This window comes from Felis catus, chromosome A1, assembly GCF_018350175.1.
Source record: "Felis catus isolate Fca126 chromosome A1, F.catus_Fca126_mat1.0, whole genome shotgun sequence".
In the NCBI taxonomy this organism is placed as follows: Eukaryota; Metazoa; Chordata; class Mammalia; order Carnivora; family Felidae; genus Felis; species Felis catus.
The window spans coordinates 215,215,706-215,240,142 of NC_058368.1; the positions used below are offsets into that span (position 1 = coordinate 215,215,706).

Genomic DNA, 24,437 nt, shown 5'->3' on the forward strand with positions numbered 1-24,437 from the left:
TCCCCTTCTCCCTCCCTATACTTGAACATTCTTGTGAGTGCAGACTCTCACACGCATCTGTGGAGATCTTAATATGTGATGCCTTCATGTGGGAGGCAGAGACCACTAGGATCTGAGTTCCACCTTGGAACGCTCACGAAATAAAAAGAACTTAAAAACTCTTTAGAGAGTCACGCTATTTTGGGGTCGACCTACATACACTCCCTGATTGTGTGGTAACAATGGATGCCTCTAGGGTTCTCTTCTATTGGATGTGAACTGTGCAGAACAAGTCATCCTGATTTCTGTCCAATAGCGCCACCTGGAGTCACGGAGGGAACACAGCAGCACGAAGCTGAAGGTGCATATTCAGAGCCCAGGAAAAGAGTGGCAGAGAAAACCACCTAGAGTAGAAGTTAAGATAAAGGTAGAGGAGAGGTAGCCAGCAGGAAACCATAGAAGAACTCAGGAAAGAAACTCTCCCAAGGTATGTCAGTCCCCTAGAGATGAATGGTGGGTAAAGTAAGAACTGTCCTTACCTTGAAAACAGCATCTAGAAAAGAGGTGAAGGAAAGAGCTGTTTATGAGAGGGGTTTAGATGAATAAATGGAAACGCCAACTATATCCATTTTTAATCCTAAAGGCTTCCAGCCTGAAGCAGGCTGGTGTCAACGTAAAGTGATAAACATACTCTATTAAATTTCAGAGTTGTGAGGAGTATCTTGCGTTGAACGTTCTAATTACAGAAATGCGTCTGTCATAACAATTTAAAGTTTCTCTACAACTGATTTTATCTAAGGTTGGGCAGAGAAGTCCTGAAAATTACCTCACTAAATATATTTTAAAGGGGCAATGGTTAACAAAAATACATTTGCATTTTGGATTCATCAGAAGGAGCTGTTCAACCTCTAGGTCACATAAAAAAAGGTAAAAGTTTTCTTAACTAAGCTAATCCAGTCTTCTATGCTACACTGTCAAAAGAGGGGGTTGTGTTCTTTGACAAGGTTATGTCTGCAGTGCAACCTGCCGGATTCTGTTACAGACACTGTAGTGTACTTTGGAAATACTATATAGGTGCTCATTTTCAGCTGAGGTCAGGGGAGAAGCAGGATTTTTTTCCCCCTTTTCTTTCTTCTTTAATGGCGAATGTCTAGGTCAAGTCTTATATTTGCTTTAAAGTGTGGATTTGGAGATATCTTCCATAGTGAGAGGCAGTTATATTTAAGCAACCTGGAAAATTGAAAGTAAAGTGTTGCTTGAAGAAGAGTCCTTCTGAATATGTTCCCACACAGATTTAAAGCTGTTACTGCCAGTTGTATTTTCTTTTTCATTTCTTTTATATTTGTTCCACTTGCTGCTTTACAGAATCACCTGAGTACTTACCCTTAGGTGTATAAATTTGGCAATGGTGCCATGGAATTGGTGTTCAAGTAAAGCAAGTTATCTGGATTATCATCATTTTCATTACACACTCAGCAATTTCAACATCTTCCCTGCAAAAGATGTAGATGAGAGTCTACAATAGGTCTCATTTGAAAATTGCATGTATTTTGAAGATATATTAATATTATGTGTCTTTAAAAGCTACCATCAGGTGAACAATTTCCTGTACAAGTGGGCATCTTTTATTAATATCTGTTGTTTGGGATTGCTACTTGCAAAGTAACATTTAAGATTTCTATTGGTCAATCAGCCTTTCAACACTGAAATGCAGCCATTGCGTCTTGTTTGAACATCGTGTATAAATATGAGAAGATAATTACAAAATCTTTTCCATGTCATGAGGTTTCTGTAGGGCTTAAAAAATGATGAAGAGAGATTGGTTATCCGTTGGCTTATAACCATTTTATTTTATTTTTTTGCTGTGATATAATTGTTTTATGAACACATAATTGAAATGAATAAATAAAACAACATATCATATGCTTTTGATACTAGAGTTTATCTCAGCCTTTATCATATTTATCTCATTGTCATGACACTTAACTGATTTTCCAGTCTACAAATATTTTTTTATCATATTGCCATGTCGTTAGTTGAGTAACATCCTGAAGTCTCTCATCAAACAAGTAAAGCAGAAACTCAGTTAAGTTCATCATAAATCTACGATACTGTCAGGTCACAAAAAAGTGTCATTTCACATTTCCTAACACCTCATGTGTAATACATTTAAATAGCACAATTTATTATATAAACAATGTTATTGTGCACGAATTTGTGTACTACTACAGTAATTTGAACAAAGTGTTGTGGTAGCACAAAGGAATAAGGAACAAATAGTGCTTTAACAATGGAAAACTTTTGAAGGAGGAGGTATTTAAACTGTCAGAAAGAATGAGTAAGAGTTTTCCATGCTAAAGGCTACAGAGCATTTGAAATGACGCGGCCCCTGCCTTGCCTTTCTCCCTTCATCCCTTCTTTCCTTCCTTCTCTCTTTTTGAAAACTGTACCATCGGTTTATGTTTTCGTCCAGAAATCCATGAGTGACTAAAGATTGTTTTTTCATAATATAGGTATTTTTTTATGATTATCAGCACAATTCCCAAATATAGAGTATTCCCATTAACATATATGGCTTACACATGTTAAAACAATCCATTGGTTTTTAACTTCTATGTTTGTGCTATTTTTGATATTTAACTTCCATAGGTCTTTATTTTAAATCAAGAATTATACGCTTCTCCCTGTTGTCTTTCTCACATACTTTTTATACGAAAGCTATTAGTCTGTGCTTTTCAACATCATTTCAAGAAACTATTTCTTTTTTTAATTTAATTTTTTTATTTTTTTAAAATTTACATCCAAATTAGTGAATGAAACCTTGCCATTTGCAACTACATGGATGGAACTGGAGGGTATTATGCTAAGTGAAATTAGTCAGAGAAAGACAAGTATCATATGACTTCACTCATATGAGGACGTTAAGAGACAAAACAGATGAACATAAAGGAAGGGGAAAAAATAATATAAAAACATGGAAGGGGGCAAAACAGAAGAGACTCATAAATATGGAGAAGCTACTTGTTTCTTAATTGTCATTCAGTATGAAGAGGTGAAATAGACTCTTGCTTCCAAATCCTGTAATTTACCCGCATTTAAAAAATACTAGAGGCTAATATATTTCCTTTCAATAAAACCAATGTCACCTTGTTTTCCTATAGAACCATTAAAAGGTCCCCATCAGCATCTTTACCAAAGGTGCTTCCCTGTCCTGGTAATTTGTGCTTCAAGTACTTCGCTGATTGTGCACTCGCTCAGGTGATATTTTGAGTCTCATTTATAGTAGATCTGTGAGTGTCCTTTATGCCTTTATACCAGATGTAAATCTATTTTGCCCCTAAAAATAAAACATCTGAGAAATGTTGAACCCAAACTCTTATTGTTTTCTTTCACATTTTCATTGCACTGTGCCTCTAGAGAAGGGAGATATACTTACATTTTATATTTATACATACATTTACGTGTATATGTATTTATAAATACATATAAAAATTAAGAAACAAGAATGTAGATGAGCTAAATCTCTAGGTCTTTAAGGAAATTTACATTTCATTATTTGAAACAGACAAGAGTAATCAAATAAGCTCATACCAATGTATACCACGCTATAGAGTGGTAATAGGTACTATGAGGATATATGGAGCAAAGAGAACAATAGTGATGGTGTTGCTATTCTTTACTAGACCTGACAAAGTAGCCCTCTCAGATGAAGTGACTTCTGGAAAAAAAAAAAAACTGATGAAAGAGGGGGAATATGCTATGCACAAATATTTGAGGGACCAGCTCCAGGTTCAAGGAAGAGCAAGTACGAAACCCTGAGTTAAGAGCATATTTATGACCATGTTCAAGAAATACAAGGAGGATAGTGTGGATTCACTGATAAACTAATAAAAGTGATAGGATGTTAAGTGACAGAGGTAGGTAGGGCTGGAAGGGGTAGGTCCATGCTTCCTGATCTTATTGAACTAAGCATGCTATGACAAATATATGGATGTGTGTGTGTGTGTGTGTGTGTGTGTGTGTGTGTGTGTGTGTGTGAGGGGGGTATGTGTGTACATATAGGGACTCAAATATGACAAACCAAAATATGTCACTTATTTTGAGTTGATGCACATGAGGTTCAACAGATGAAGAAAGAATCCTTCCCAGAGTTTCCCTTGTCTGACTGAAAGCAGAAACTTTGGGGATATGAGGACTGCCGTAAATCTCCTCCTCTGGGCCAGTTTTATGGCCACGATGAAGATGGAAAGTTGGCTCCAAAATGGACCTCATAAACAAACCATATGCTATTAGTTTCCCCCATATATTTACCTTCTCACAGTTTACTACCTTGAAAGCCCAAACCCTTTCCTTTTGTCTTGTCATTTGTCTGAACATTTATTGTTCTCTGTTTGCATGTTGTGTCAGCCAAGTTTCTAACCACTCCTTTCCCTCCCCGCACATTAATGAGCTCCCATTGTTTTCTCTCTTGTGCCCCTGTCTTTTGTGGGTCTAATTTGTGGGGCACCAGCCAGAGAAATTAGGAGGGTAGAGGAAAAAGTTTTTCTTCTCCTTAACAATATATTTTAAATTTTGCCATCTTTAAGTGGAAATAAAAGATTATTTAGCCCACGTAATCATAGTGTTTTCTAAAGGCAATATAATGTACTAACAGTAATATGAAAGAAAAATAAAAATAATATAACTTATAAAAATATGGCTTCTAAAATAGGGGCGCCTGGGTGGTTCAGTTGGTTAAGCATCCAACTCTTAATTTCGGCTCAGGTCATGATCTCTCAGTTTTGTGGGTTGGAGCCCGCATCGGGCTCTGTGCTGCCGGCATGGAGCCTACTTGGGATTCTCTCTCCCTTTCTCTCTGCCCCTTTTTAAGTTTTTAAAATAAACTTAAAAAAATATGTATTTCAATATAAAGACACATCTATACTTTATGACAGAACAAAGTTGTCGATGCTGGTCTTCGTATGTACCCTTAGTGTGATTCTTGCAGCTGTGTGGCTGTGGCCTGAATTGGCAATTCAACACTACAGACACTTTCGATTACAGTAATGGGGCTGTTTAAAAAGTGAATGACTGGGGTGCCTGAGTGCCCAGTCTGTTAAGCGTCCGACTCTTCATTTTGGCTCAGGTCATGATCTCACGGTTCCTGGGATCGAGTCCTGTGTTGGGCTCTGTGTTGACAGCCCGGGATCCTCTCTTTACCTCTGTTTCTGCCCCTCCTCTTCTCTCTCTCTCTCTCTCTCTCTCTCTCTCTCTCTCTCTCTCTCCCTCTCTCAAAATAAATAAACTTAAAAAAAAGAAAAAAGTGCATGATTGCTTGGTTCTGATGAAAACACAGTCAGCCCTCCTTTTACTTGATTTACTTAATGTTTACCTTCTGAAGAATGTAAATTTACTAAACTTTTATCTTCTCAGGAATGTAAATACATGTAAATTTATTTACATTTAAATTCTAAAGTGACATTAGAGTCTAGGCATACAACAGAACATGCTGAGACATGCAGGGCGATTTTTTGTTGTGTGGTATTATCTTTGAATTTCAGAATATCCTACTCTCTGGACTTTTAAAATATAGTTGTGTCACAGTCAGTGGGATAAGCAAGGTACTTTGAAATTTATCCAAAATTCTTCCTTGGATTTTGGTAAAAATCTTAGTTTTATTCTAACTGTAATGGCATGTGTAATGGCAAACCACGGTGGTTTTTTGATGGAAAGTGACATCAGATTAATATTTTAAAAGGATTGTTCTGTTAAGCTTCAGGGTGTGAAAATTAAAAACCACAATCAAATCAAATGACTTTATTTACAAATTTATGTTCCTTTTTATTATTTTCCTCTCAATGTTTCAAAATAATATATTATTTTTGGACAAATATTAAATGTATTAAAAAAACAGAACAGTCTGTTCCTTGTTCTGTTAACAATAACCCAGTTACCAAGCTTTAAAGTTATAGTAGAGACATTCAGTCTGAAAAAGTTCAGATGTGGACAGTTGGGAAAATAGTACAAAACTGAATATTTGGAGTTGATATTTGTTAAGTTCTAAATAGCGTCTGTGTAGTTAACCACTATGTAAATGTGGGCAGCTACCCCTCCACACTCATAAATGTGAATCTAAAATTGCATTCTCCCTTTGAGTGACCTCACATTAAACTTAACACTATATTTTTGGGATAACAGTTTCCTTTCTCATTTTAAGAAAATACATAATCCAGCAATGAATCGGAAGAGCAGGTATCATTTTGGCTTAAAAATGAATTTCTGTTTATCCTCTCCCTGTCTGCTTGTATCTCCTGATACAAGTTTTCCCACCTCATAACTCATGCTGAGAGTAAAGTGACCAGGGTAGCTGGAAAGACTACTCAAATCAAAGAGATATGTGGTCCCGATGGAGACAATACTTCTCTCTGAACCTTATATCATGCTCACTTGATTCAAAAAATGGTAGTTTAAGGGAGATGTTTTTTTCCTAGGCCCAATTCATCAAATATATTAGAAAACTTTTCACACTAAAAAACTGTGTGTAGCAATAAATCACTCAATAGTATCTGTAAAAGAGGAAAAGAAAAGCCGCTTTAATTGTTTAAGCCATTAAATCAGTCAAGAAGGACATACCAATTTAGGAATTTTGACAGTCAAATCTTATTTATGAACCATCTGCTAAGTTCTCCATCAATTTTATCATTAATGTTATATTTGAAAGCATTTGATTTGGTATTAACGTCCAAATGTTAACATATACTAAAATTAGTAAAAATGTGGGCCCAGGATCAAACAACATTGCGTGTATAGAGTAATGAGGAGACAGTGTAGTAGTTCATTTAAAAGCAGGGACTCAAGTCTGGCTCTGGGGGTTTACATGTTAGCTCCATCACTAAGCAGGTATGTCACCTCAAGCAAATGATTTTCCTTTTCTACACCTCAATTTTTCTATCTATAAAGGAATTTCTAACTACACGTCTGTGGTGAGCATTAAAATAATGAAGTGCATTTAAAATACTTAGAGTATGTTTGGTGCATCGGAATCCGCAAATAAAGATGTGGAATTATTGCTGTGATTTAGAAGATGAGGTGTATTTATATTTTGACTTAAGAAGAGGAACACATTTTTGATACATAATAACTACGTATCTCTTAACTATGAGCGAGGACATAGAACTGAGTACTATACTATGCTTACAAGATACTTTTTCCTATTGTATCATGAACTGTGATACATTTAAGTTTCTCTTTTAAAGTGCAAAAGTTCACTTACGAATTTTAATCTCTTCTGCAGAATAGGCAGCTTCTATTGACACAACAGGGATTAAGGGCCAGATGTATGTGTTGACAGCCCTTGGATTCCTAAATAAAGTTGCACACATGGCTTGAGTTCATGCCCTTTTATGAATTTCCTAATATTTAAAGATAAAAAAAAATGGCTATGGTTAAGTTGGTAGTAACAGTTAATTCTACAAAGTCCTAGGGTGAAAGGGAGAAGAGAAATAATAGTTGAGAAGCTGCCAAATTAAAGATACTATGAAGATTATTTCAAAGCAAGAACACCTCTGCCTTCACCTCATCCGTTCAAACAAATTACCCATAGGATATTTGACTAAATAAAACAAATAATTGCTTCTATGTTTAACTTCAGTTTTAATAGAGACATCTTTGTTAGAACATATTAAACTTTTCAGGGAAAATAGAATGGAGAAATTATAGACATTTCCAGGGATATGAAACAAATTGTTATTCTAAATTTAGACATTAACAAGAATTTTTAAATATTTTCTTAAAAAAAAGAGAGTGGTAAAATAACAATTCAAGATACTTTATTAAAGTTGACAACCTATGTGGGCTCCTGGGTGGCTCAGTTGGTTAAGTGTCCAACTTCAGCTCAAGTCATGATCTCTTGGTTCATGGGTTTGAGCTCCATGTTGGGTTCTGTGCTGGCAGCTCAGAGTCTGGAGACTGCTTCTTCAGATTCTGTGTCTCCCTCTCTGCCCCTCCCCTGATTGCGCTCTGTTTCTCTGTCTCTCAAAAATAAGTAAATGTTACAAAATATTTATTTAAAAGTTGACAACTTAGGAAGAAAACCCTCCAAAAGACAAGAACATTGCAAAATATTTATCATATTTTCAAAAGCTTCAGTGATACAATTGTCCCGGTCCTTAAATAAAGGCAAATAAGATATGGCTCTGGGCTTTGTGTTGCTTCCAACGTGTTGGGAAACAATGAAGAATTGTAAGAACCTTGATGAGTATTGAAAAAGAGGTATATATACATAGGGCTAAGAAGAACATTGATGAAGGCAGAGTTTGATGGGGAATAGGAATTAATGAAGAGATGAGGTGAGGGAAAGGAATATTGAGATTGAATTTTGAAGATGCACAGGTGTTCCTCAGACCTCTCAGAAGACATGCATCATAAGCAGAGAACACAGAGAAAAATATTTGGAAGTATGCTGTGATACTCGGGGAATTGCTTTAGTCTGAAATGAATGGATGGTACATGCTATGGAGTGGGAATGGCAAAGGTTGATAGAAAAAGAAATTATAAATATACCTGGTCTTAACATTCCTTACAAAGAGACATTAGTAATCTAGTACCACAGTGTTAAACTTTTTTTCCAGGGCAATATTTTCCTACTTCCTGATGAAAAAGATTCCCTAAATCTCTTTAATAACTGCCCCTCCCTTCAAAGTGCACAACTGGAGCCCCATTATTAAAATACAACTTATTTGATTTTTTAAAGACTCAAAATTCAGTTCTCAGGAGGCATATGTATTGGCTTCAATCATTTGAAATTATAAAGGACTGACAGATAGATACTTCTTTACTGAAACACATTTTGATAGACAAGGATAAATAAAAGATGCTAGAGATAAGGACATTTCCAGCAAGGGAGTGAAAAAACACTGTAAGGAAAGTTAGCCTGGCTTCTTCCATTTGGTCTCTGGGCCTTATCGTGTTACATAGTAAAACTAAGGAGAGAATTTGCTGTATGTTTCTTTTTGTTCATTCACACAAATGATTTTTTTTTCTGGATAATTTAAGCTAAGCTTCGTTTATAAAGTTAAATGCCATACAAAATCATGGCAGCCACTGTGGAAAACACTATGGAGTTTGCTCAAAAAGTTAAAAATAGAACTATCTTATGATCCAGCAATCACACTACTGGGTATGTATCCAAGGAATTTAAGAATACTAATTCAAAGATATACATGTATCCTATGTTTATAGCAGCATTATTCACAATAGTCGAGCTATGGCAGGAGCCCAAGTGTCCATTAACTAATGAATGGATAAAGAAGATGTAAGACTAGATAGATAGATCGGTAGATAGATAATGGAATATTATTTAACCATTAAAAAAGAATGAAATCTCACAATTTGCAAGGGTGTGGATGGAGCTAGAGAGCGTAATTCTTAGTGAAGTAAATCACAGAAAGACAAATGCCATACAGTTTCGCTCATGGAATTTAAGAAAAAAACAGAAATTGAGAAATCAAGAAATAAACTCTTTTTTCAAATGTTTACTTTTGGGAGAGAGAGAGAGAGAGACAAAGACAGAGTGAAAGTGGGGGAGGGGCAGAGAGAGAGGGAGACACAGCATCCGAAGCAGGCTCCCGGCTCTGAGCTGTCAGCACAGAGCCTGACATGGGGCTCGAAGTCACAAACTGTGAGATGATGACCTGAGCACAAGTTGGACACTTAACCAACTGAGCCACCCAAGCACCCTGAAATAAACTCAATTATAGAGACAAACTGATGGTTATCCAGAGGGGAGGTTGGTGGGTGAAATAGGTGATGGGGATTAAGGAGCATACTTGTCATGGTGAGCACAGGGTGATGTATGAAAATGTTGAGTTACTATATTGTACACCTGAAACTAATATAACACCGTATATGTTAATTAACTGGAATGAAACTGAAACTTAAAAAAAAAGTTATGGCAGAAAGTCATACCAAAAAACTTAAATTTCTGTTAAAATTAATGGTGTTTTCTTTTCAAACCCAAGTTAGCCCATTAATGCAGCAAAAATCAAAACCTACTATTATGTTATTAGAACCATAAAAACACTATTCATCAAAGCTCTGGATTTTTATGGGTGAAGATGTGAAGACTATCCTATTATTTTTTTTATGATTGTTAACACTCCCATTTTATGTTATTTGTCTATCAAATGTTTGAGAAGTTATTGTGCTTCCTACTCATTTGTGTAGCACTTACTGTCCAGTGTCTACAATGAAATTTATTTTTTCTCTGAGTAATGTTCTCATCTGTTAGTGCTGTACAGCTCTCAGTAGCAACAATAGCAGCAGGAATTGCCATGATGTTCTAGAAGCTCTCATAAAGATAGAAGTATCTGAATGTCTGAAGGAAAGGGCTGAGGATTCCCTCTTCAGTTCCCATTTACCTAGATACGTATTTGGCAATATTGATTGGGTGCTTACTATGTATCTGGTAACTTCTTTATGTAATGGGGATGCAAACCTGAATGAAACAGAGTTACTGTTTCAGAGACACTCACCAAAGCCCCAGTGGAGTAAATACACACATACACTTGAGCTTGCGAAGGCCCCTGTTCTCTACGCCTCTCCCTTGTTATTAGGGTTCCCGTTAGTTTGGGCAAGCCTTTTCACCCCACTTCAGAGTTGATAATGAAAATGCAGTGGAGATTAAGATGCAAACACCTTCCCTATAACCTCATGTTTCACTGATAATGGTATTTATTGGTGGTGGTAACACACTGAAATATTTCTATTGGTAAGAATCTAAATTTCAGTGTAGGCCATGGTTGAGTTCTAATGGCTTTAGAGCAGAGTTTTGAAATGTCTAAAATCAGATTAAGGGGACTTTACTATGATCATTTTATTTGCCTGAGGATAATTGGGCTCTGTATACATATTGCCTTAAAGTCAAACCCACACATTACACATTATATTTTATATAACATATAAGATTACCTTTCATAGTTCAAAATTTAAAAGTCACATGTGTATACCATATATATAAATGTATTCAATGGCTACATATATGTATATGTATATGTTATACAACAAAATAAATGGACTCCAAAAGTTCCATAAATGTAAGAATTTTATAGTCTTGAATATAACATCTGGTATTTTTTTAGATCCTTGAGATAACTTTGCCACATGAAAATAATCAGCTTACAAAAATTATTCTATATATTACCAAATGTCGAATATTTAAAAGAAAGTATCTGTTTAGTTTATTAAAAGTCAATTAAGCAAGCTCAGTCTTAACCTTGTCTCAATGCTTTAATAAAACTGCATTGCATAAGGGACATATTTTATCACCCAGGTAAAAGTGGAACCTGAAAGCTATTGAGCAGTGTAGATTTCCCAATGTATCATAATTACAGAAACACCTGTGTTAAATAACTCTGAGTTGAGCCACTCTAAAAATATAGAGTCCTTAATAATCCCGTGAAATGAACACATTGCCAACAAGCCACAGGTGTTCACCACAGGAAGATATAAAAAATGTGATGATGAAGGATGTGATGACATTTCCCAACCCATAATATATATATCCCAAAATGAACTTATGCATGTATAATTGAGTTGGTTTTTAAAAGTTGTTAATGTGGCATTTGTTTTTTAGAATAAAAAGCAATACAGTTTCCCAAATGTGAATAATATATTAGTTTATAAAATTGGATGCAAAGGGATAAAATCAAGCAAAGAATCAGAGGCTTAGTTAAAAAAAAAAAATTATCCGTGGTAACACTTGACTTGCCTGTGTCTTACACTGAATCTACAGATGTATGCAGATAAGTGGCTATATGAATGAATGTTCATTATAATAAAATACAGCTTTTGAATTTTCTTAATTCAAGCAACGACCTTCAAATAGACTATTTACTGTAATAAAAAATTAGAATGTTTCACCTAAGATTGTATTTGTTATGTTCACATAAAAAGTTATATCTATAGGGAGCCATAATCAAATTGCCCCATATTTCTTTAACATGTACACTAACCTTTCTATTTCATTCCATTTAACATAAAATAATACTTAGCAAGGCATATTGCGAGCTTTATTAATGCCTACCAGACATTGATGTATAACTGAACTCAACACATGTTTATCCAAGCTGATGGAAGGCTACAGAAGCATGGATAATTGAAAGTTAGTAGGTAATTCAGAAAATTGCTATGCAGTCAAATGCACATACACAGAAACAAACTCACAAGTTTATTCAAATGTATTCCCCCCTCCCGCTGCCAGTCCTGTAAGTAAGTGGTCCAAAGTGGTAGATGAAAAAGAAGTGGTTTCTGGTTTCTGCCAAAGTACATGCAGGTAATAAAATATATGTGCCACCATCTGACCCACCACAGCGAAGAATGTCTAGGTTTCTACTTCTAGAACCTAACTGATGACTTTATGTTTCTATGTAGGTAATTCAAACCTTTCCCTCTAGGTTGGTTGTACCTGAGGTGGTCCAGTTGTAATACCAGAATATTAGCAGTCTAAAGAAAAAAGGATTAAGGTTACATAGCAGTTTGGTAGATCTGACTGGGACACAAGGGTCAGTACAATGGACTATAAATCAGAAACAGAAATAACTCCTAAATCTGATATTTTTGACATAAAATATATCATTAAGGATATGTAACTACTTCAAAAGAAGTCAAATGCCAGTCGTGTAAATAAGATAGAAATGTATTTCTCATTTGTGTTCAACATGACCTGCTAGGAGCAGCAGGTGATGGGTTTCTCTGCTCTAGAAAGTCAGGCAGGCATCCGCCTTCCTGTATTTTGTTGTTTCAGCATCCACTGCTGGTGTCCTCATAACCGTGTCCATGTCTCAGCCCACAGAGGGAGAGGGAAGAGGAAATAGAAGCAAGCAGTTTTCCTTCAATGAGGGCGCTAGAGGAATCCAGTGTTATATATATTCCAGAACTTAAGCACATGTTCTAGGCTGGCTGCAATGCAAGCTGTGAACTTAGTCTCTAACTCGGGGCTCATTTACTCAACTAAAACTCAAGAATTCAGACTAAAAGAATGAAGAGAAAATGAATATTTGAAGATAAGTATAGTCTTTTCCAGAAGAGATAACAAGGAGAAATATTACCATAAATTATAATGAATAGCTGGGATAGTTTTCTCCCTTTCTCTTTCTCTCTCTTTCCCTCCCTCCCTCCCTCCTCCCTCCCTCCCTCCCTCCCTCCCTCCCTCCCTCCCTCCTTCCTTCCTTCCTTCCTTCCTTCCTTCCTTCCTTCCTTCCTTTTTCTCATAAATGGCTGAAATCAGGTAAGATTCCAAGGAAAGAAAATTAGACCACCCCCCCCTTTTTTTTTTGGAAGAAGCTTCCCATGCAAAGATTCTAGGAGTGTCAAAAGTTCTCATCTTCCCTGAGGCACTATATTCTGAAAAAATAAATTGTTTGAATTCCATACTAAGTGGAAAGTTAGAACTTAAAGGGTCATGTTCATAGCAATGCTCATATTTTCCAGTGTTCTCCAAAATATGTCCTCTTAATTACTAGTCCCATGAAACAGTTTATGGAAAACTTATTTTTTTGTCAAGTAGATTTGGGAGACATTGCATACTATATCTCCACTTGGATAATTATAAGATAATTTAAAATATTAATGTATAGTTTATAATGTATAGTTTTATACATAGTAAAGAAAGCTTTAAATTTCTTTGTTCCAAATCAGTTTCAGAAAATTGATTTAATTCAAACTCCTTATTTTGCAAGAGAGTATAACAAACAAGAACCAAGCATTTATATACCTTAATGAGAACTAGATAAGTCAATTAACCTACTATTGACAATTGTATTGATTTAATCCAGGGGTCAGAAAACCGGTTCAAGGGCCAAAGCAGGACCGCTGCCTATTTTCATAAGTAAAGCGTGATGGGAAAACAGTTGTGTTCCCTCATTTACACATTGTCTATGGTTCATTTCTCACTGCAACGGCAGAGTTGAGTAGTTACGACATAGACTGTATGGCCCACAAAGCCTAAAATATACACTGTTGGGCCTTTTACAGAAAAATCATTTGTCGAGTCCTGATTTAATTCACTCAGCAACATTGTATGATGTCAATAGAAGTCAGTATCCCAAGCACCCCAGTGTATCGCAGGCCTACTTATAGAAGAAAACCAATTTGATATGAAATTGCATTGAGCTCAGTAAAACCTTTTGGAAACAGTAATTATTCTTATCGCAACCTATGTCGTTCCCCCCCCCCCCCACACACACACAACTTACTGGTGAGCAATTGAGCTGAATAATATCTAAGACATCTCAACTGGGTTTTGTCTGTTACTTGAAAGCCACTGAACTCCAATGATGCCATCATGTTAAGCACCGATGGTAGGGAGACGAATGGGGGCATAGTACCGGCTTTTGACGAACTTCCCAACTAGCTCCCTGTCCAGTAGAGAAGATAGAAAAGAAATCCATCAGTTATTATATGGCGACAGGATCTCTAATAATGTTAACCAAACTCTATCTGAGAGAGAGGTATGCCACGCTGTTTAATCGTAGTCTCTTTTTTTTCTTTTCCTTCGAAGTTACCTGTTACATATATGGCAGACATTGTTCCAATTACTTTCTATGTATTAATACATATAGTCATCAAAACAACTATAAATATAGTACTTTTCAGTCTGAGAAGACATAGATTAAAGGGAGAAAAAATTTTTTTACTCAGAACAGAATGTGCCAGGACACAGCGCAAGACAGGTGCTGAAGCAGAGAAAGTGTTTTCTATATTAAGTATTTCATATAAGTGATGTAATTTTTTTTGTTCCAAATGCAATATCAAAAAGGATGGGAAACAGGAGTGTATGGACCAACTCAGAGGAGCATATTATCTAGAAGGTTGTATCACAATCAGAAGAAGGATAAAAAAAATAAAATACCAGATGGCAGATATTGATGTCAGATAAATTCAGAGACAATGCTTAATATCATGATTTTGGTTTAGTCCAGTTCAGTTTTTTGGCATCAGGTGTGGTGAGATCATATTGTGAAATTTCTGGGTGGCTCCATGATGGTTTGAATTACTTCACAAAACTCCTTTTGATGTCTGATTCAGTCAAAACCGTGCAGTGTATATACAAGCTGACATTACAAAAAGTAGTTCAAATAAAATAATAGTTTATTAAATTATATTTTATACACAGACATATATGGATACCCTGGCATTGACAAAATACCAATAATATGATCTTAAGAGGTTATCCACACAGCTAATTCCATCATTCTGATTTCTAAAATATTAGAAAAGCCTTGTACTGCAGTGGGCTGACTTATATTAGTTACAGTACAAAACTATTTTTTACTGAAATAAAGTATTTGTATTTGTGACTTCTATCTTAATAAATTATATCTAGTTTTATAGCTAGTATTTTTGTTTTTAAAAATTTTTTTTCAACGTTTATTTATTTTTGGGACAGAGAGAGACAGAGCATGAACGGGGGAGGGGCAGAGAGAGAGGGAGACACAGAATCGAAACAGGCTCCAGGCTCCGAGCCATCAGCCCAGAGCCCGACGCGGGGCTCGAACTTACGGACCGCGAGATCGTGACCTGGCTGAAGTCGGACGCTTCACCGACTGCGCCACCCAGGCGCCCTATAGCTAGTATTTTTGAATAACACTGAAAAGACACTTAAATCTTTTTTAAAAAATATTTATTTTATTGTTTTAAAGCTTATTTATTTATTTTGATCAGGAGAGGGTCAGAGGGAGAGAGAGAGAATCCCAAGCAGACTCCACACTGTCCATGCACTGCCAATGCAGAGCTCACTGTGGGGCTTGATCCCATGAACCATGAGATCCTGACCTGAGCTGAAAGCAAGAGTCAGATGCTGAACCAACTAAGCCACCCACGCACTCCTCAAAAGATAATTTTAATACTTACTGCCATTAAAGCATATTATCAGGCCATTATAATATATTTGTTGACAGTATCACTGTTACATTCTTTGGAAATAAGACTTAATTCAAAAATGCCATTGGAAAAGAATCCAGCTTTTCAAAATCTTGAAAGAGAGAGTCAACAGACATAGAGATAAATGTTTAATTTTGGAAAAGCAATCTCTCAAGTGTATAAATATGACATAAAAATAATCACTGCCATTTATAAACTTAAGCAAATGCATTTAGTTACCATAATAAAAACAAGTTTGGCAAAAAATTTTATTGCTGGAAAAGTAATTGAATACTGAAATCAATAAATATTTACATAATATGTGGAAAACCAGATACAATCTTTCCCTTGTACTTTGAATTAAGTGCAACCGGACTGAAGGATTATGTCCAATTATGACTTCCGAAGTTAAAGAAAAGGTTCATGACATAGGATGGAATAATATGTAGGTTGCCCAAGAAGATATGTGGGGATACCATCCATTTACATTCAGAATAATTATGGAAAGATATGAATTAAGTGCCATTGTGGTGTCTGTAGATTTTGTGTTTTTGGTGATGTCTTTGGTCCTTTGTAGCCTTTGTTGCTTTCCACTCACAGACCCAGTAATTGCACTACTAGGAATTTACCCAAAGGATACAAACATGCTGATTCAAAGAGGCACATACACCCCAATATTTATAGCAGCACTATCAACAATAGCCAAATTATGGAAAGAGCCTAAATGTCCATCAACAGATGAATGGATTGAGAAGATGTGGTATGTAAATACAATGGAATACTACTCGGTGATGAAAAAGAATGAAATCTTGCTATTTGCAACAACGTGGTTGGAACTGAAGGTTATTATGCTATGTGAAATAAGTCAGAGAAAGACAGATATATGATTTCACTTATATGTGGAATTTGAAAAACTTAACAGATGAACGTAGGGGAAGTGAAGGAAAAATAAGATAAAAACAGAGGGAGACAAACCATAAGAGACTTTTAAATACAGAGAACAAACTGAGGATTGATGGGGGTGGGAGGTGGATGGGTGGCTTACATGGGTGACAGGCATTAAGGAGGGCACTCTTTGAGATGAGCACTGGGTGTCATACATAAGAGATGAATCACTGAGTTCTCCTGAAGCCAAGACTACACTGTACATTAACTAACCTGAGAATAAAAAAAATAAAGAAAAAAAAAAAAAGATATGTGGGAACATACTTGCAAGAAAAACAGGTTAAATAGCAATACATGATGAGATTTATTTTATTTAAAAAATTTTTTTAAATGTTTATTTATTTTTGAAGGAGAGAGAGACAGAGTGTGAGCAGTGGAGGGGCAGAGAGAGAGGGAGACACAGAATCCAAAGCAGGCTCCAGGCTCTGAGCTGTCAGCACAGAGTCCGATGTGGGGCTCGAAGCCACGAACTGTGAGATCGTGACCTGAGCTGAAGTCGGACGCTCAACCGACTGAGCCACGCAGGCGCTCCATGATGATATTTATTTTAATGTTTATATACTATAAACCTTGAGAACAAATGGGAGTTTTAACCTACAGCCTGACGGTAAACACTGGATCACTTAGTAACATTAGTAAAAGGAAAAATGGGATTAGTAAGAAGATTCATTTTCCAAACTTCTGTGTTGAAAAACTAGCATTGGTCATATCTGGGACAACATCTAGTCCTTGAATCAAAGGATGGATGGAGGGATGATGAGTAGTGATGCAGCAAACATAGTGATAAACCAAGACTTGTGTCATTAGAAAGATCATCTTAGACTTATACTGTGTCAATAGATTGTGACTTTCCTGAGGGGGGAAATGTAATATTCCTCTTCTATTGTTCAGTGACCAAAACAAGTATTCTAGAACCAGATTGTCTGAGTTTAAATCCCAACTCTTCATTTTATCAATTCTGTTACCCTGGGATCAATTCATTTCTCCAGACCCCATTTTAAAATCTTTAAAATGAGAAAAATGACAAAGCCTGTTTTATGATATATTCTAACATCAACTTTTAGATTTCATAGAAGACCAACACAGATTAAGCTCTGCAAGTAAAATATCTCTTTTGGCATGTACTTAATTGACACCTTTGTTGATGTTTGTTTTTACAAACTGAACTGGTAGTATAAAAAACAGCAAGGTTATTATCCTAAACTATATTCCAAAACTTTGGTGATGCTTATGTATGTACAAAATGTCCCTTGGTTACATTATAAGCCCAGAAGATATTCTGAATGAAAGTCTAGACAAAACTATGATAGGCACTTGCAAAGTAAATGTACTCTTCCAACTTCTTATAGTACCATTTATCGCATTAAAATTTGGGGGGAGGGTGGAGAGGGTCTTGGATCTGAATCTTGAAGTAGCCACTTATTATCATATACATACATATACACATATGTATGTATATGTATATATATACACACATATATATGTGTGTGTGTGTGTGTATAGTAATTGTATATATACACATACATATAGTGGAATAAATAGCAAGAAAAAATCCTCTGTTCATAAATAGGTAGTTTCCTCAGACTCTTGTCTGTTCTCCTACAAAGAGCAACAGTGTTAAAATGTATATAAAGATGGAGACTCTCTTGAACCTTTTAACACAAAACTTGAGAGGCTGATCAGACTCTTCCAGACTTTCTTTACACAGAAAACGTTAAAGAGCAAGGCTACCTTCAAAAGCAAAGCTACCTATCTGTCTCATTTATCATTTTAAAAACAATAATACAATTAAAAGGAAAATAAAAGAAATCTAAAAACAGAGAGGAAATAGCATATCTCTGCTTAGTGCTGTCTAAAATTCCTTCTTTTTCTCAAAAATTCAACTGCCAAGACTGATGACCCTGTTGTGTACTCTTGGATATAAAACTGAATTTACCAGATTTAAAAAAACCCAATAGCTTCTCATTGAGTGAAATCCTGCCTGCAGGAATAAAATTCAGGCAGTCTGGAAGCCCACGCTTCTTAAAGGAATGGTATAACTGAAAAAAATTGGTAAATGGTTCACTTAAATTCATAGTAATCCTTCAAATATATTCTGAAATTATTTGAAATTGGTGGAGAAACATGCAGGTAGCCAGGGTCACCAGAGGTGTTATGAGAAATCGAAATGGTTTAAACACCCTGCCATAAACTAAGAATGGCAGTCTACCCCTTGAAAGATATAGAATTACAACTTAGAACTGGGTGCCTTTGGGATTTCAGCAGGAGAGAAGTTTGTCCCCAGCTGGTAGGACCGCTCTTTCAGTAAATAATTTACCTTTCCATAAACTCAAAACTTACTATGTTTTTATGTACATTAAGACAAATCACATATAGACCTTTTGCCTGCTGGTGTCTTTCTTTTAGTTATACCATTGTAATTATTTTTGCAAAACTACCATCTTTCTAAGAGGGAAGAGAGAGAAAAAAAATAAAGCCACTAAAATGGGTCATTTGGACTGTCGGTGGATTATTTATTTCAGAAGATCCAAAGCCTGCATGCCCTTATAAGAAAGTTCTTGTCGCTAATAATGTTCCCATCTCCACCTTAGCTTCCAAATTCCCTGAATTGTGGAACCAGCCCATCTGGAGTCAACAGGGAGACTCTTGTCACTTGTTCCTCTTTTCTTCTCATGTCCCTAGCAAACCCCTTTTAGAACTAAGATATGGGGTGTCTGGGTGGCCCAGTTGGTTAAGTGACTTTGGCTCAGATCATGATCTCATGGTGGTTTGTGAGTTCGAGTCCTGTATCGGGCTCTCTGCTGTCAGCATGGAGCCCATTTAGGATCCTCTGTTCCCCTCTATCTCTGACCCTCCCTCTCTGTCTCTCAAAAATTAATAAATAAACATTAAAAAAAAGCTGAGACACATATTAACACATTCAGGATTTTACAAGGTCAGGCTCATTATTACAGTCAAAGTTTCATCAATTAACATGAAATACGTGCTAACAGGGTGGAATTTTTTGATTCTAACTTACCCATGCTATTCATCACTAAATATTTTGATAACATTCAAGAAAGATTTGCTATGTTAAAATGTTGTCTCCAAAGTTAGTAAATATAGTCCTCAAAGTTAGGACATATATATAGTAAAAATATATGTCCCAAATTAGTAAATGAATAAAAGCCAGTTAGAGTGTTGTATCTGTCAAGTAACTGACTGATGAAGCATTTTTTATTTTTATTTCTTAACCAAATAAATGATGTGATAAAAATAACCATAGTCCAAGAGCAAACCACTGCCTCATACTATATGTTTGGTCATCTCACTTTGCTATGAACTGGTAATTTTTCATATATTTTTGGGCTAGATACTTTCATGGTGTGAAAATGTGAATTAGTTTTTACAATTTGCCTTCATTTTCTATTTTCCTAAGAGTGTCCTTTTAACTGTGTCTGAGTCCCAGTCCCTGTACAGAGAGCAGCATGAGATTTCTGTATTTGTCCATTCAGCGTGGATTTCTAAAAAAAACCTTCAAGGAGTTTTAGTTCATCTATATCACATTCATGACTCATTCAGCTCTGATCTTTCCGGATTGTTCTTTCTATTGCAGATGTTCTGACTAAAAGATAATTCAGTTCGTAGTGTTGATTCTGACAGAAGAAAACATGAATTATGTCTTTAGTTTCATAAAAACAACACTTCTGGAGAATGGAATAAAACACATAAATATATTCACTCAAGACATTTTAAAACCTTAGGAATTAGAGCAGGTTTTATGACTATGTCAGGTAAAAATGGTATTAAAATATTTTGCAGTCCTTTATAGTATCTTTAGTTTAAAATAAAAAGGGCCTTTAAAAACAGCAGTATGAAATGAAATGTCAACTGTGTAGGATAGAAATTTGTCAGTAATACCAAGAGAATTAAGAAAGAAAGTACTCTCATAATTAAATAATTTTACTTCTGGAAATATAACCTAAAAAAATACCACCACCCCCGACCACCAACGCGCACACACACACACACACACACACACGCACACACACACACATATCTGTTACATTTTAATAAAGATGAGATGATTAGCACATACTGTAAGTCTCTGGAGCTCTAAATAACATGTAGCAATGATAAATAAATATTAAAATATAATAAAATTCACGACAGTGCTCAAAGGATGGCAAATTTCTCCGTAGTCCAAAGGTGGAAAAGAATCTTCACAATGTTATGTGAGGGATAATGTCATGGGGCTCATGATTTTCAGGAACAGCCCTGGGGAGATTGGATTCCAGTATGGTAACTAAGACTAAACTTCCCATTATGTCACTGATGATTAACTAAGGGACATCATTTTGTATTAGGATCTGGAGCAGTTTCCTGTACTCTCTTAAAATCCAGAGACAAACTGACAGCTTCCTGGAGTTGCCACGTTTAGAGTAGAAAGAAAGAAGAGAAGGCCACAAAATGGGACTTGCACCAAGGTATTCACTGATTAAGTGAAAAGATCTATGACATTAATCATATGAGCTGAGCACAGAAAACCTCACTCTCATTAAGAAATGTACAAGACTGGGGTGACATGTTAGTTGGCCGTGGTGGCCATAACTAGGGACACACACACATGCAGAGAGATAGATGGCGGAAGGACAGAGAAGGAAAAAGAGACGCTCACATTCAGGATGAGTATACAACAGAGCCCTTTTTTCCCAAAGAATTTGAAGAAAACTAGCGACTAAGAACAAATTATTATCAACTTACCTCACAATAAGTGTTAAGTGATAGATCACTCTAAACATAAAAAAAAGTATTTCCTCAAAGTGATAAAGGAATAAATAGCATACATAAAAATGATAAACTATAATATGGAAATAGCATATACTAATAAAAGCAGATATTTATTTTAAAAAAACCATTAAAAATTTTAGGAATAAAAATTATAATCACTGAATAATAAAAGGTAATATCACAATATTTAGGATGAATTCTAGAAATTACTCAGAAAGAATAAGAAATATGGAAGATAGTAGTAATTAAGTTACCCAAAATTCTGCACAAAAAGCAGAGGAAATAAAAGAATAAATGATATATTTAGAACCTCCAAAAATAGCTCCAGAAGTCAGGATTAGATGACATACTAGAGTTGCAATTTTTGAGGACATAATAACTGAGGTTTTTCCAGAATTGATGAAAAACTAGCTGAAAACTCGGTGAAGACTAAATAGGATAAATGAAAATAAGCTAACAAAAATAAGTGTATCAGTAATGACAGTATATCAAAAGGACTGCAGTCACCTCAAGTCGGTATTTTTAAACTCACTTTTTTTTTTTGCTGTTTACTTGATTTACATATAAAATAAACCGATAGTAAATATTGGACCTCTAACTCTAAAATGCTAAGCATTGATCAAAAGAAAATACTAAGAGTACTATAGTACAGTGCATTAGTTACCAAAAATATTGCAGTTGTAACAAAATTACCACAAAAAGTGGCTTAAAACAGCACAAATAGATGACTTTACAGTTCTGGAGCTCAGAAGTCTGCAATCACTCAGGTTCTTTCTGGTGACTGGGGAGAATCTGTTTGCTTGCCTTTCATCTGAATAATCCAGAATAATCTCTCCATCAAGATTAAATTTAATTACATCTGTAATGTCTCTTTTGCCATTATATAAGGTAATATTCACTAGTTCCAAAGATTAGGCCATGGGCATTATTTTGGGGGCCATTATTGAGCTAACATAGGCAGAAAATTAATAAGGAAACTATTTGGAGAAATATAATTCTTGTATAAATAAATCTATACATTCGTTTTGCATCATTATCTGAATATAATTTTTCAAGAACTTAATGTGGAAGAGCAAATTATAAAAAAACAGTAAAAATAATGGGGATTTTTTTACTGGTTATGAAGATACACACATTTATAGTAATTAAGAAACAAGCAAAGAAATAGTATTTGCCAACTGGTATAGGGAAATGTGGGTTTACGTGGAAAAATGCAAATTAGATATTTACCTTATACCATAAAAATAAACTTCAGATAAAGGAGACACAAAGATACATAAAAAACCTGAAAGCACTAGAAGGAAATAGAATTTCTTTACAACCTCCATATTATAAATAATTTTTTGAATCTAGCAAAAATATTAAAATTCTTAAAGAGGAAGGATAATACATCTGACCATGCAAAATTAATTGTCTGATTGATTAAGCAATGCCAAAAACAAACAAAAACCAAAAAACCTACTCCCTGGCATAAAACATTTGTCACATTGTGGAGTTATAAAATTGATATTATTGAACATAACATTCTTCGTTTACAGCACATGTGATTTTCAGCAAAATTAAAGTGATTAAAAAGTATCCACTTTAAGATTGATAAAAACTTAAGGTAAAACTGCGATTTTGGAATAATTGTTGTTAATACTTATTAAAAGAAGTCAACAAGAAGTTCTGAAGATACTTTTTTGATACGAAGATATATAATTAATGCATATATTTATAAAAAGGGAAATTTTACTTTTCTCTCTAATTTCCTAACAGTCAAATGACAGCGTGTTACATAGGAAATTAAATACAGGGTCTCCAAATTTTAATTACTTCTTTTTTCATTGGCAATGCTCTTTTCTCTTGAATTTTTCTAGAACTTTTTCATACTCTATCAACGTAAAACGTTATTTTAATAAACTTCCAAAGATGGTGACTAACTGCTAAACTTGAAATATTTTTAAGTTTTAGTATTAATGTATAAGATACATGTCAATACAGAGAGCCAATGAGTCTGAAAGCTGTTACTTTTAAGAAAGGAAATACTAATATTAAGGAACTTGATTTTAATTGATTCATTTTACTGTTTTGTCTCACTTAGCAAATTAAACGCTGTTATATCCATAAAAAATCACTTTAATAAAGTCCATTGATGAGGTAGCTGGCTTCAAAATCTTACTAATGGAAATTAAATAATCCTATTCTCATTCTTCTCTGAACACAGAGGATAGCCAGTTATCACTGTCATGGTTTATTTGCATGAAAAATGCTTTTGTTGTTTTGATAATCTCATAATAAGTTGATTTGCACAGTGACTGTATAGGAGGAGAGAGCATTCTGTACCGTATTTTAAAATGAATTAAAATGAAGAATGTTTCTGAAATGAGCATTTATTATCTCAAGAGCCTGGGCCAATTAAACTTTTTTTTTTTTAATTAATGTATTCTGTACTAAAACAGAAAGCTTATAAGCCTGTCACTTCACTGTCAAAAAGAGCATTGGTATTTTTTTAAGGAGTTTTTATCCTTTTGAAGTATTCAGAGGTTAGAAAATCATCTGCAAGGAATTCATTACAAGTGGTAATAAAGGTGATTAATATTTTGGTGGCGAGAGAGAGAGAGAGAGAGAGAGAGAGAGAGAGAGAGAGAGAGAGAGAGAGAGAGAGAATGACAACTCATTTACCTCAGAAATAATCACTGTGACTTCATGAACAAAAGCTGCGTTTGAAGTTTACATAGTCCATCCAAGTATTTTGAAGCTCTTCTTCCTTTAAGGACAAACTATTAGGTGAGGTGAATTTGTAAATTAACTTTTAAAACACATCCTCAGGGGTGCCTGGGTGGCTCAGTGGGTTAAGTGTCCCA

The 24,437-nt window shown here is 35.2% G+C and overlaps 1 long non-coding RNA gene across 1 annotated transcript in view; it reads left to right on the plus strand.

Annotated features, from left to right (window-relative positions):
- The first annotated feature begins 206 nt into the window (after window positions 1-206).
- Window positions 207-24,437, plus strand: part of LOC109493090 — a 189,914-nt gene continuing 165,683 nt past the window's right edge. Inside the window, exon 1 of the long non-coding RNA XR_006586081.1 lies at window positions 207-466. This is a non-coding gene — a long non-coding RNA (uncharacterized LOC109493090). The remainder of the gene's footprint in view (window positions 467-24,437) is intronic.